The sequence below is a fragment of the Hordeum vulgare genome, chromosome 2H (genome assembly GCF_904849725.1).
Source record: "Hordeum vulgare subsp. vulgare chromosome 2H, MorexV3_pseudomolecules_assembly, whole genome shotgun sequence".
Classification (NCBI taxonomy): domain Eukaryota; kingdom Viridiplantae; phylum Streptophyta; class Magnoliopsida; order Poales; family Poaceae; genus Hordeum; species Hordeum vulgare.
The window spans coordinates 109,731,966-109,744,729 of record NC_058519.1 but is presented as its reverse complement, the minus strand read 5'-3'; positions in this window follow the sequence as shown (position 1 = coordinate 109,744,729).

Here is a 12,764-nt window from a genome sequence, read left to right as displayed (position 1 = left end):
TCCACGGGTACATAGTTCTTATTTGCAACAATAAGAACATCATCGATCCTTCCCATGAGTTTCTTGACAGTAGAATCCGCAAGATGAAAATTAAGATAACACTCTTCAGTCTCATGAAAACCAAGAATATCACATAAAGACTTTGGAATCGCGGAAACACTAGGACCCAAATCACACAAAGCATTGCACTCATAGTTTTTGATCTTGATTTTGATAGTAGGTTCCCACTCATCATGAAGTTTTCTAGGTATAGAGACTTCTAATTCGAGCTTCTCTTCAAAAGATTTCATCATAGCATCTATGATATGCGCGGTAAAGGCTTTGCTTTGGCTATGTAGGGGAATTCCTCATTACAAAAGTGTCTTTATATCTTGGAGATGGAGCGGGTATGAGCATCTTTCTTCGCCGGCTTATGCCACAGAAAAATATGAAGATTCTCAATCCGCCTCCTTGAGTCGACTCAAGACTCGGGGACTATACAGACATGGCTCGCCATATCCAACCAGGCTGAATAAATTCAAGAACCCCGGGTCATTGCAGGGAGGATAACCCAGCCCCGAGGGCTATTGCCTCATTGGTAGGCATTTTAAAGTCGCCCAAGAGGACGAGTCACCACGATGCATCGTTCAAACATGGGTGCCCTGCTTCATTGGCAGGCATTTTAAAGTCGCCCAAGGGGACGAGTCGCCATGATGCGCAGTTCATGTTGGAAATATGCCCTAGAGGCAATAATAAATTAGTTATTATTATATTTCCTTGTTCATCATAATCGTTTATTATCCATGCTAGAATTTTATTGATTGGAAACTCAAATACATGTGTGGATACTGATACGTCTCCGCCGTATCTACTTTTCTGAACTCTTTTGCCCTTGTTTTGGACTCTAATTTGCATGATTTGAATGGAACTAACCCGGAATGATGCTGTTTTCACAAGAATTGCCATGGTGTTGTTTTTGTGCAGAAAAGAAGTTCTCGGAATGTCCTGAAAATTTACGGAGAATTTTTCTGGAATAAAAGAAAAATACCTGCGCAAAGATCCACCGGAGGGGGGCGTGCCAGTGGGCCACAAGCCCACAGGACGCGGCCACCCCCTAGGCCGCGCCATGAGGGCTTGTGGGGCCCACGTGGCACCACCGCCCCCAAACTCAGCTCTATATCTTCCGTCTCGTCCGAAAAAAATCAGAGAGAAGGTTTCATTGCGTTTTACGATACGAAGGCGCCGCCACCTCCTGTTCTTCATTTGGAGGGCAGATCTGGAGTCCGTTTTGGGCTTCGGAGAGGGGAAATCATCACCATCGTCATCATTAACATTCCTCCATCGAAAATTCCATGATGCTCTTCATCGTTCCTGAGTAATCTCATCGTAGGCTTGCTGGACGGTGATGAGTTGGATGAGATCTATCATATAATCGAGTTAGTTTTGACGGGGATTGATCCCTAGTATCCACTATGTTCTAGATTGATATTGCTACTACTTTGCCATGCTTAATGCTTGTCACTAGGGCCCGAGTGCCATGATTTCAGATCTGAACCTATTATGTTGTCGCCAATATATGTGTGTTTTAGATCCTATCTTGCAAGTTGTAGTCACCTACTATGTGTTATGACCCGGCAACCCCGGAGTGACAATAGCGGGAACCACTCCCGGAGATGACCATAATATGAGGAGTTCATGTATTCACCAAGTGTTAATGCGTTGGTCCGGTTCTTTATTAAAAGGAGAACCTTAATATCCCGTAGTTTCCATTAGGACCCCGCTGCCACGGGAGGGATGGACAATAGATGTCATGCAAGTTTTTTCCCTAAGCACGTATGACTACATACAGAATACATGCCTACATTTGATTGACGAACGGGAGCTAGTGACTTATCTCTCTGTGTTATAGCTGTTAGGTGATGAATCACATCTGGCATACTCATCCATCACCGATCCACTGCCTACGAGTATTTTACTACTGGTCCTTGCTACGTTACTTTGTCCAGGCTTGTCCCTTGCTACAAAAGGGATTGGGCCACTTTGCTACTACTGTTGCTACTGCTGTTACTCTGCTGCTGCTACTGTTGTTCCTTGCTACTCTGCTGTTACTTGCTGCAAGACCTTTTTTCGACACCATTGCCGGGGAAGAATAGTTCCCCGTCCACGTGCAACCTACTCGCGCCATTGATACAACAGTTAGGAATAGTCTGTCGTCAATAGATTTGTTTCTCGCACCGTTGCTATCATAGTACTTTGCTACTGATACTTTGCTTGCAGACACTAATATTTCAGGTGTGGTTGAATCTGACAAACTCAGCTGCTAATACTTGAAAATATTCTTTCGCTTCCCCTTGTGGCGAATCAATAAATTTGGGTTGAATACTCTACCCTCGAAAACTGTTGCGATCCCCTACACTTGTGGGTTATCAAGACCTTTTTCTGTCGCCGTTGCCGGGGAGGCACAACTATATTCTCTGAGTCACTTGGGATTGACGTCTGCTGGTCATTATGAGAAATTGGAAAGATCCAAGAACTAAAATCTTGTCTTCCACTACGAGGAGAGGTAAGGAACTGCCATCTAGCTCTGCACTTGATTCACCTTCTGTTTTGAGTAAGTTTGCGACATCACCTCCTGCTAGAAATCTTGATATGTCGCCTGTGCTTGATGATGCCACTTCTGCTGCCCATGATGCTTATGATGATGCTATGCTTGATACTATGCCTGATGATGCTATGCTTGATACTATGCCTGATGATGCTATGCTTGATACTATGACTAATGATGCTATGCTTGATGCTATGCCTGATACTGCTTTGCCACTAGGTGTCCTTGATGCACAAATTGCTAGAGTTGCTTCTAGATGTGATGATACTTCTGAAACTGCTGATACTATTGAAGTAGAACCTGCTACTATGCCTGAATTGCCTGTTATGCGTGATATGCGCTATGTTATGGAGGGAGAGATAGCTGAGGATTTTCTTGAGTGTAAGGATAGATATGATGTTGAGAAATTACTGTGCAAGTGGAAAGAAAAATCTCTGAACGCTAGGATGAAATACAACCCGAAGTTTGCCACTTCGCCTATCTTTGTGACCGATAAGGATTATGAATTCTCTGTCGACCCTGAGTTAATCACTCTGGTCGAATCTGATCCTTTTCACGGTTATGAGTGTGAAACGGTTGTAGCCCATCTTACCAAACTGCACGATATAGCCACCCTATTCAGTAGTGAGGAAAAGATCCGCCACTACTATATCCTCAAGCTATTTCCTTTCCCACTAAAGGATGATGCTAAGACTTGGTTCTGTTCTCTTGCTCCTGGTTGTGTGTGTAGCCCCCAGGATATGGTCTACTACTGCTCTGAAAAATATTTTCCTGCCCATAAGAAGCAAGCTGCATTGTAGGAAATATATAAATTTTCTCAAGCTGAAGAAGAGAGTCTCCCACAAGCTTGGGGGAGGCTTGTCCAGCTACTGAAGGCTTTGCCTGATCACCCTCTTGAGAAGAATGAAATACTTGATATCTTCTATAATGGACATACCGATGCTTCTAAAGACCACCTAGATAGTTGTGTTGGTTGTGTTTTTAGGGAACGAACCATAGAACAAGCTGAGATTCTACTGAATAACATCTTGTGCAATGAGAATGCTTGGACTATTCCTGAACCACCTCCTAAGCCAACTCCAAAGAAAAGAGGTATTCTATTCCTCAGTCCTGAAGATATGCAAGAAGCTATGAAATCTATGCGAAAGAAAGGCATTAAATCTGAAGATGTCAAAAATCTACCACCTATCGAAGAGATCCATGGTCTCGATAACCCGATACAGGTAGTAGAAGTAAATTCTCTGCGTAGGTTTGATGAGAGTGATATTCCTTTTGATAAACCTGCTAGCTTATGCATGGATGAATTTGATAACTTTGTTGCCAAACAACAGAGTTTCAATGATTATGTTAGCAGACAATTGGAACATAATGCTCGTATGCTTAGTCATTTAAGTGCTTGTGTGGATAGAAATGTCAATGATCTTAAGCTTCTGAGTAAACATTCCTCTATGGTTACTACTCAGGTAGAACAAGTACTTAAAGCTCAGAATGACTTGCTCAATGAGTTAAATTACAATTCTGTCAGAGTCGTTACTAAGGCGGTAGAATGACTCAGGAACCTTTGTATCCTGAGGGTCACCCGAAGAGAGTTGAACAAGATTCTCAAGGATTTAGCACTGATGCACCTAGTCATCCTAGAAAGAAGAAGAAAGATGATAGGAACTTGCACGCTAGCAACCCTGTTACTGCTACACCTGAGAGTCCAAACGATGCCTCTGTCTCTGATGCTGAAACAGAATCTCGTGATGAACATGAGCCTAATGATAATATCAATAGTGATGTTCATGTTGATGCTTGACCTAGCAACGATAAGGATGTGGAGATTGAACCTGTTGATCTTGATAACCCACAACCTAAGAATAGAAGATACGATAAGAATGACTTCGCTGCTAGGAAGCATGGTAAAGAAAGGGAACCATGGGTTCGGAAACCCATGCCCTTTCCTCCCAAACCATCCAAGAAAAAGGATGATGAGGATTTTGAGCGCTTCGTTGAAATGATCAGACATGTGTTTCTGCAAATGCGTTTGACAGATATGCGCAAAATGTCTCCGTATGCTATGTACATGAAAGATATTGTGACTAATAAGAGGAGGATACCTGAGGTTGAGATTTCCACCATGCTTGCTAATTATACCTTCAAGGGTGGAACTCCTAAGAAACTAGGTGATCCCGGTGTGCCCACTATACCTTGCTCCATTAAAGGTAACTATGTTAGAACTGCTTTATGCGACCTTGGAGCCGGTGTTAGTGTTATGCCTCTCTCTCTTTATCGTAGACTTGAACTGGATAAGTTGACACCCACTGAAATCTCTCTACAAATGGCCGACAAATCAATTGCTTTCCCTATCGGCATTTGCGAGGATGTGTCTGTTGTGGTTGCTAACGTCACTATCTTAACAGACTTTGTTATCTTGGATATTCCCGAGGACGATGCCATGGCTGTCATCCTCGGAAGACCCTTTTTAAACACTGCAGGGGCTGTTATAGATTGCAACAAAGGCAATGTCACTTTCCATGTCAACTGTAATGAGCATACGGTGCACTTTCCGAAGAAACAATATCGAGTACATTGCATCAATGCTATAGAAAAAACTTCATCGATTCTTATTGGGAGTTTTGAATGCCCTATTCCTCGTGTAAAGATGAAGTATGATTTGCTTGTTGGGGAGATACACATCCCCATTGAGGTGACCTAGTGACTATTCGAAAATTCTCCGTCTTCTTTTGCGATTCGAGAAAGTTTTGTCGAGGGGATTTGATCAACCCCATTGATGGATTTCTTTCGATGACCATGAGATGGATGAATCGAGGAGTCACAAACCTCTGTTCCAACCTTTCACTTTAGGTTGCTTAGAATAAAAATGATAGGTTTAGTTTAGTTTCTCCTGTTTTCTATTTTAGCGTCCGGTAGAAAAGTACCCCGAAAATAAAAGTTCTCCGAACGTCCTGAAAATCAAGTATGATTATTTCTGGAATTTTTGAAAAATACTGAGACGAAGAGCTTGTCTGGGGGCTGTACCAGTGGGCCACAAGCCCTTGGGGCGAGGGCACCCCTGGCCATGCCACCCAGGCTTGTGAGGCCCACAGGCACCCCCTCCACTCATTCCTGCTCTCATCTGGTTCTCCTACCTCCAGAAAAAATCATTTCGCAGCTCAAACCCATGTTCTTGATCCTCTTGCTTACGATAGCATGGTTCGCCATGACTTTCTGTTTAGAGATATAAATAGAAGGATGATTTATAACCTGGTATTTAGTCAGGGTACTAGTGAGACTATTACTTTGCCTGCTCCTTCTTTGTTCAATCTTCATGAGGCAGGTACATCATTATGCCCTCGGACATCTATGTATATTGGGGCCTAGCCCAACCACAGGTGCCCGTGCCCGAGCCACCAGTCGAGTACCAGATGCCAGTTTATCAATGGGAGCCAGAGGAGCTCACACAACAGTGGCATCCTCAGTCCACTCCGGAGTACCACGGAGCTTGTTATTTCCCTCATTGGGAGTAGACCAACTTAGGCCAAAAACCTAAGCTTGGGGGAGTACGTGTTCTCACCGACTTTACATTGTCGCTTATGCTGTCACTTTGTTAGCCGGTGTTCACACTTTGCCACTGTATCATCCATGCCAGTTTATTTTTTTTTCTCGTTTTCTTTTCGTGTGTCTGTCTAGTTTGAGAAAACCCAAAAATATTTTCTTTTTCTACTTTTTGCTTGTTGGGAGTTTTCCCGTGTAGATAGTTTTCTTTTTCTTTGGGTCAAGGTAGAAGATATTGGTTACAATGTTTAGTGTCTCTTGCATGCATACCTGTTTAGCTTTCAAAGAGCCATATTACTTTGTCTTCTCCTTTGTGTTTGCCTGCAGATTCCAGCATAGTCCAATGCACGAGCACACTTATTATTGTTCACATCGCTCGGTCGTGCAAGTGAAAGGCAATAATGACGATATTTGATGAAGTGACTGAGCCTGGAAAAGCTGGTATGAACTCGATCTATTTTGTTTTTGTAAATATGACTAGCTCATCATGCCTGATTCAGCTTTGTTTTGAGAGAAACATGTTTGCAATGAAAACTTAGATATCATAGTTGCTTATGCCATGCTTACTTAGCTAGGAGATTATAATGGTTTGCCTTGGTTGCCAACATGAATTTTGAGATGACTATGATGTAATATGATAGGATGGTATTCTCCTTTGAATGATTGAAGCCGCTTGACTTGGCACATGTTTATGCATGTAGTTGAAACAAAATCAACATAGCCTCTATGATGCTCATGTTCATGGTGATTTATGTCCTACTCATGCTTGCACTCAATGTTAGTTAATCTCAATGCATTTTGATAACTGTTGTCGCTCTCTAGTTGGTCACTTCCCAGTCTTTTGCTAGCCTTCACTTGTACTAAGCGGGAACACTGCTTGTGCATCCACTTCCATAAACCCAAAGTTTTTCCATATGGGTCCACCATACCTACCTATGTGCGGTATCTACTTGCCATTCCAAGTAAATTTGCATGTGCCACTCTCTAAACCTTCAAGGAATAATATTTTTTGCATGCCCGAACCGCTCATGTGGCGACAGGGGGATATTGGTATCTTCCATGCTAGGCGTGTTATCCTCGATATGTGTTTATTCACTATCATTCACGAGAAGGGGGCCAGTAATTGGAATTCCCAGTTCCATGCTCAAATTGCAAAGATAATTGCAAACAAAACTCCCCCAGGATTGATGTTGGTATGGACGGTACCCAAGGATTCGGCTAGTCGTGGAGTGTGATTGATTGGTGGTGGGGGAGTCAAAACTTTACTTTTCTGTTTGGGAACCGCCTATAACATGTGTAGCGTGGAAGATGTTGAGAACTCTTAGTCATTGCGATGACAATGAAAGCATGCCACCCAAAATTATTATCTCTGTTTTCAAAGCTTGAGCTCTGGCACCTCTGCAAATCAATGCTTCCCTCTGCGAAGGGCCTATCTATTTATGTCCCTGTTGAGTCATCCTCCTCTTACAAAAGCACAAATTAGAGAGCACCTCTGTCATTTTCGTGCTTTGCTTTTAACTGTGTTGAGTATGACTGTGATTGGATCTTCTTTGCCTTGAATTACAATGTTCAGTCAGCTCTTGGTCTTTGAAGGTGCTCTACATTTATGTTTTGTGGTCTCAGAAAGAGCTAGCGAGATACCATCTATTCGTACTGCTTCATGTTGTTTTGATTGAAGTGTTGACGTTTGAGACTTATTATTATTTGCTCGCCAGTTGATTATGCCATTGATATGAGTTTATCGTGAGACCTAGATGTCATTTGCTTATGTGGTTTACTTGTGATCTTGCTGAAATTCTGGTTATGAGTTAAACATAGTTGCAAAAACAAGATCAAACAGAGTTCGTCAAAGTTTTTTCTTTTGTCTCTTTCAGTTTGTCAACTAAATTGCTTGAGGACAAGCAAGACTTTAAGCTTGGGGGAGTTGATACGTCTCCGTCGTATCTACTTTTCCGAACTCTTTTGCCCTTGTTTTGGACTCTAATTTGCATGATTTGAATGGAACTAACCCGAATTGACACTATTTTCAGGAGAATTGCCATGGTGTTGTTTTTGTGCAGAAATAGAAGTTCTCGGAATGTCCTCAAAATTTACGAAGAATTTTTCTGGAATAAAAAAATACCTGCGCAAAGATCCACCGGAGGGGGTGTGCGAGTGGGCCACAAGCCCACAGGCCGCGGCCACCCCCCTAGGTCGCGCCGTGAGGGCTTGTGGGGCCCACATAGCACCACCGCCCCCAAACTCAGCTCTATATCTTCCGTCTCGCCCGGAAAAAAATCAGAGAGAAGGTTTCATCACGTTTTACGATATGGAGGCGCCGCCACCTCCTGTTCTTCATCTGGAGGGCAGATCTGGAGTCCGTTTTGGGCTCTGGAGAGGGGAAATCGTCACCATCGTCATCATCAACCTTCCTCCATCGACAATTCCATGATGCTCTTTATAGTTCGTGAGTAATCTCATCATAGGCTAGACGGTGATGAGTTGGATGAGATTTATCATGTAATCGAGTTAGTTTTGACGGGGATTGATCCCTAGTATCGACTATGTTCTAGATTGATGTTGCTACTACTTTGCCATGCTTAATGCATGTCACTAGAGCCCGAGTGCCATGATTTCAGAACTGAACCTATTATGTTGTCGCCAATATATGTGTTTTTTAGATCCTATCTTTCAAGTTGTAGTCACCTACTATGTGTTATGACCCGGCAACCCCGGAGTGACAATAGCCGGAACCACTCCGAGAGATGACCATAGTATGAGGAGTTCATGTATTCACCAAGTGTTAATGCGTTGGTCCGATTCTTTATTAAAAGGAGAACCTTAATATCCTGTAGTTTCCATTAGGACCCCACTGCCACGGGAGGGATGGACAATAGATGTCATGCAAGTTCTTTTCCCTAAGCACGTATGACTACATACAGAATACATGCCTACATTAGATTGACGAGCGGGAGCTACTTACTTATCTCTCCGTGTTATAGCTGTTACATGATGAATCACGTCTGACATACTCATCCATCACCGATCCACTACCTACGAGTCTTTACTACTGGTCCTTGCTATGTTACTTTGTCCACGCTTGTCCCTTGCTACAAAAGGGATTGGGTCACTTTGCTACTACTGTTGCTACTACTGTTACTCTGCTACTGCTACTGCTGTTCCTTGCTACTCTGTTGTTACTTGTTGCAAGACCTTTTTTCGACAGCGTTGCCGGAGAAGAATAGTTCCCCGTCCACGTGCAACCTACTGGCGCCATTGATACAACAGTTAGGAATAGTCTTCCGTCAACAGATTTGTTTCTGGCACCGTTGCTATCATACTACTTTGCTACTGATACTTTTCTTGCAGACACTAATCTTTCAGGTGTGGTTGAATATGACAAACTCAGCTGCTAATACTTGGGAATATTCTTTCGCTTCCCCTTGTGGCGAATCAATAAATTAGGGTTGAATACTCTACCCTCGAAAATTGTTGCGATCCCCTACACTTGTGGGTTATCACATACATAGACAACACACTGTCCCTAGTGAGCCTCTAGTTCACTAGCTCATTGATCAAAGATGGTCAAGGTTTCCTAACCATAGACAAGTGTTGTCACTTGATAACGGGATCACATAATTAGGAGAATCATGTGATGGACAAGACCCAAACTATGAACGTAGCATATTGATCGTGTCCTTTTATTGCTATTGTTTTGTGCGTGTCAAGTATTTGTTCCTATGACCATGAGATCATATAACTTACTGGAACCGAAGGAATACCTTGTGTGCATCAAACGTCGCAACGTAACTGGGTGACTATAAAGGTGCTCTACAGGTATCTCCGAAGGTGTCCGTTGAGTTAGTATGGATCAAGACTGGGATTTGTCACTCCGTGTGACGAAGAGGTATCTCGGGGCCCACTCGGTAATACAACATCACACACAAGCCTTGCAAGCAATGTGACTAAGTGTAAGTCATGGGATCTTGTATTACGGAACGAGTAAAGAGACTTGCCGGTAACGAGATTGAAATAGGTATGCGGATATCTACGATCAAATCTCGGGCAAGTAACATACCAAAGGACAAAGGGAATGATATACGGGATTATATGCATCCTTGACACTGAGGTTCAACTGATATGATCTTCGGAGAATATGTAGGATCCAATATGGGCATCCAGGTCCCGCTATTGGATATTGACCGAGGATTACCTCGGGGCATGTCTACATAGTTCTCGAACCCGTAGGGTCTGCACACTTAAGGTTCAGCAATTTTTTAATATAGTTGAGTTATATGTGTGGTTACCGAATGTCGTTCGGAGTCCCGGATGAGATCACAGACGTCACGAGGGTTTCCAGAACGATCCATAGACGGAGATTGATATATAGGATGATTTCATTTGGTTACCGGAAGGTTTTCGGGCATTACCGGGAATGTACCGGGAGTGACGAATGGGTTCCGGAAGTTCACCGGGAGGGGGGAACCCACCCGGGGGAAGCCCAATGGTCCTAGGGGTGGCGCACCAGCCTTAGTTGGTTGGTGGGACAGCCCATGAGGGCCCTCACGCCATAAGAAGAAAACCAAAGAAAGAAAAAAAAGGGAGGTGGGAAGGAAGAGAAGGACTCCACTTTCCAATCCTATTTTGAGTAGGATTGGAGTAGGAATCCTACTCCCTTCCTAGCCGGCGCACCCTTGGGGACTTTGTCCTCAAGGAAAGCCTCCTCCCCCTCCCTCCTATATATAGTGGTGATTTAGGGCTGATTTGAGACAACTTTTGCCACGTGCAACTCAGATCTAGACACCGTAGTTTTACCTCTAGATCGTATTTCTGCGGAGCTCAGACGGAGCCCTACAGGAGTAGATCCTCACCACCACCGAAGCGCCGTCACGCTGCCGGAGAACGCATCTACTTCTCCATCTTGCTTGCTGGATAAAGAAGGCCGAGATCATCGTCGAGCTGTACGTGTGCTGAACGCGGAGGTGCCGTCCGTTTGGCACTAGATCGGAACGGATCGTGGGACGGATCGTGGGACGGTTCATGGGACGTTTCGCGAGGTGGATCGAGGGACGTGAGGACGTTCCACTACATCAACCGCGTTTCTTAACGCTTCCTGCTGTGCGATCTACAAGGGTATGTAGATCCAAATCTCCTCTCGTAGATGGACATCACCATGATAGGTGTTCGTGTGCGTAGGAAATTTTTTGTTTCCCATGCGACGTTCCGGAACAGTGGCATCATGAGCTAGGTTCATGCGTAGATGTTATCTCGAGTAGAACATAAAGGGTTTTGTGGACGGTGATGTTCGATTTGCTGCCCTCCTTAGTCTTTTCTCGATTTGGCATTATTGTTGGATTGAAGCGGCCCGGACCGACATTATTCGTACGCTTACGAAAGAGTGGTTTCATTGATTGACATGCAACCTCGTTGCATAAAGATGACTGGCGGGTGTCGGTTTCTCCAACTTGAATAAAGTTGAATTGGTTTTGACCGAGGCGGTCCTTGGAGAGGTTAAATAGCAACTTGCACTTCTTCATTGTGGTTTTTGCGTATGTAAGATGCGATCATACTAGATACCCATAGAAACCACGTAAAACATGCAACAACAAATTAGAGGACGGCTAACTTGTTTTTGTAGGGTATGCTTGTGATATGATATGGCCAGTGACGTGATGTGATACGTATGAGATGATCATATTGTAATAGTTAATATCGACCTGCACGTCGATGCTGCAGCAACCGGCAGGAGCCATAGGGTTGTCTTTAAACTAACATTTGTGTTTGCAGATGCGTTTACTATATTGCTAGGTCATAGCTTTAGTAGTAATAGCATAGATAACACGACAACCTCGATGGCGACACGTTGATGGAGATCATGGTGTGGCTCCGGTGACAAGAAGATCATGTCGGTGCTTGAGTGATGGAGATCAAGAAGCAAAAGATGATGGCCATATCATGTCACTTATGAATTGCATGTGATGTTAATCCTTTTATGCACCTTATTTTGCTTAGAACGGCGGTAGAATTATGAGGTGATCTCTCACTAAAATTTCAAGACGAAATTGTGTTCTCCCCGACTGTGCACCGTTGCGACAGTTCGTCGTTTCGAGACACCACGTGATGATCGGGTGTGATAGACTCAACATTCACATACAACGGGTGCAAAACAGTTGCACACGCGGAACACTCGGGTTAAGCTTGACGAGCCTAGCATGTGCATACATGGCCTCGAAACACATGAGACTGAAAGGTCGAGCATGAATCATATAGTTGATATGATTAGCATACAGATGCTTACCACTCAAACTATTCTCAACTCACGTGATGATCTGACTTGAGTTAGTGGATTTGGATCATGTACCACTCAAATGACTAGAGAGATATACTTTTTGAGTGGGAGTTCTTAAGTAATATGATTAATTGAACTAATTATCATGAACATATTCTAATGATCTTTGCGAATTACGATATAGCTCTACTGTTTTTGTATGTTCCTACATGAAATTTAGTTGAAAGTTGATAGTAGCAACTTTGCGGACTTAGTCCGTAAAACTGAGGATTGTCCTCATTGCTGCGTAGAAGGCTTATGTCCTTAATGCACTACTCGGTGTGCTGCACCTCGAGCATCGTCTGTGGATGTTGCAAACATCTGGCATACACGTTT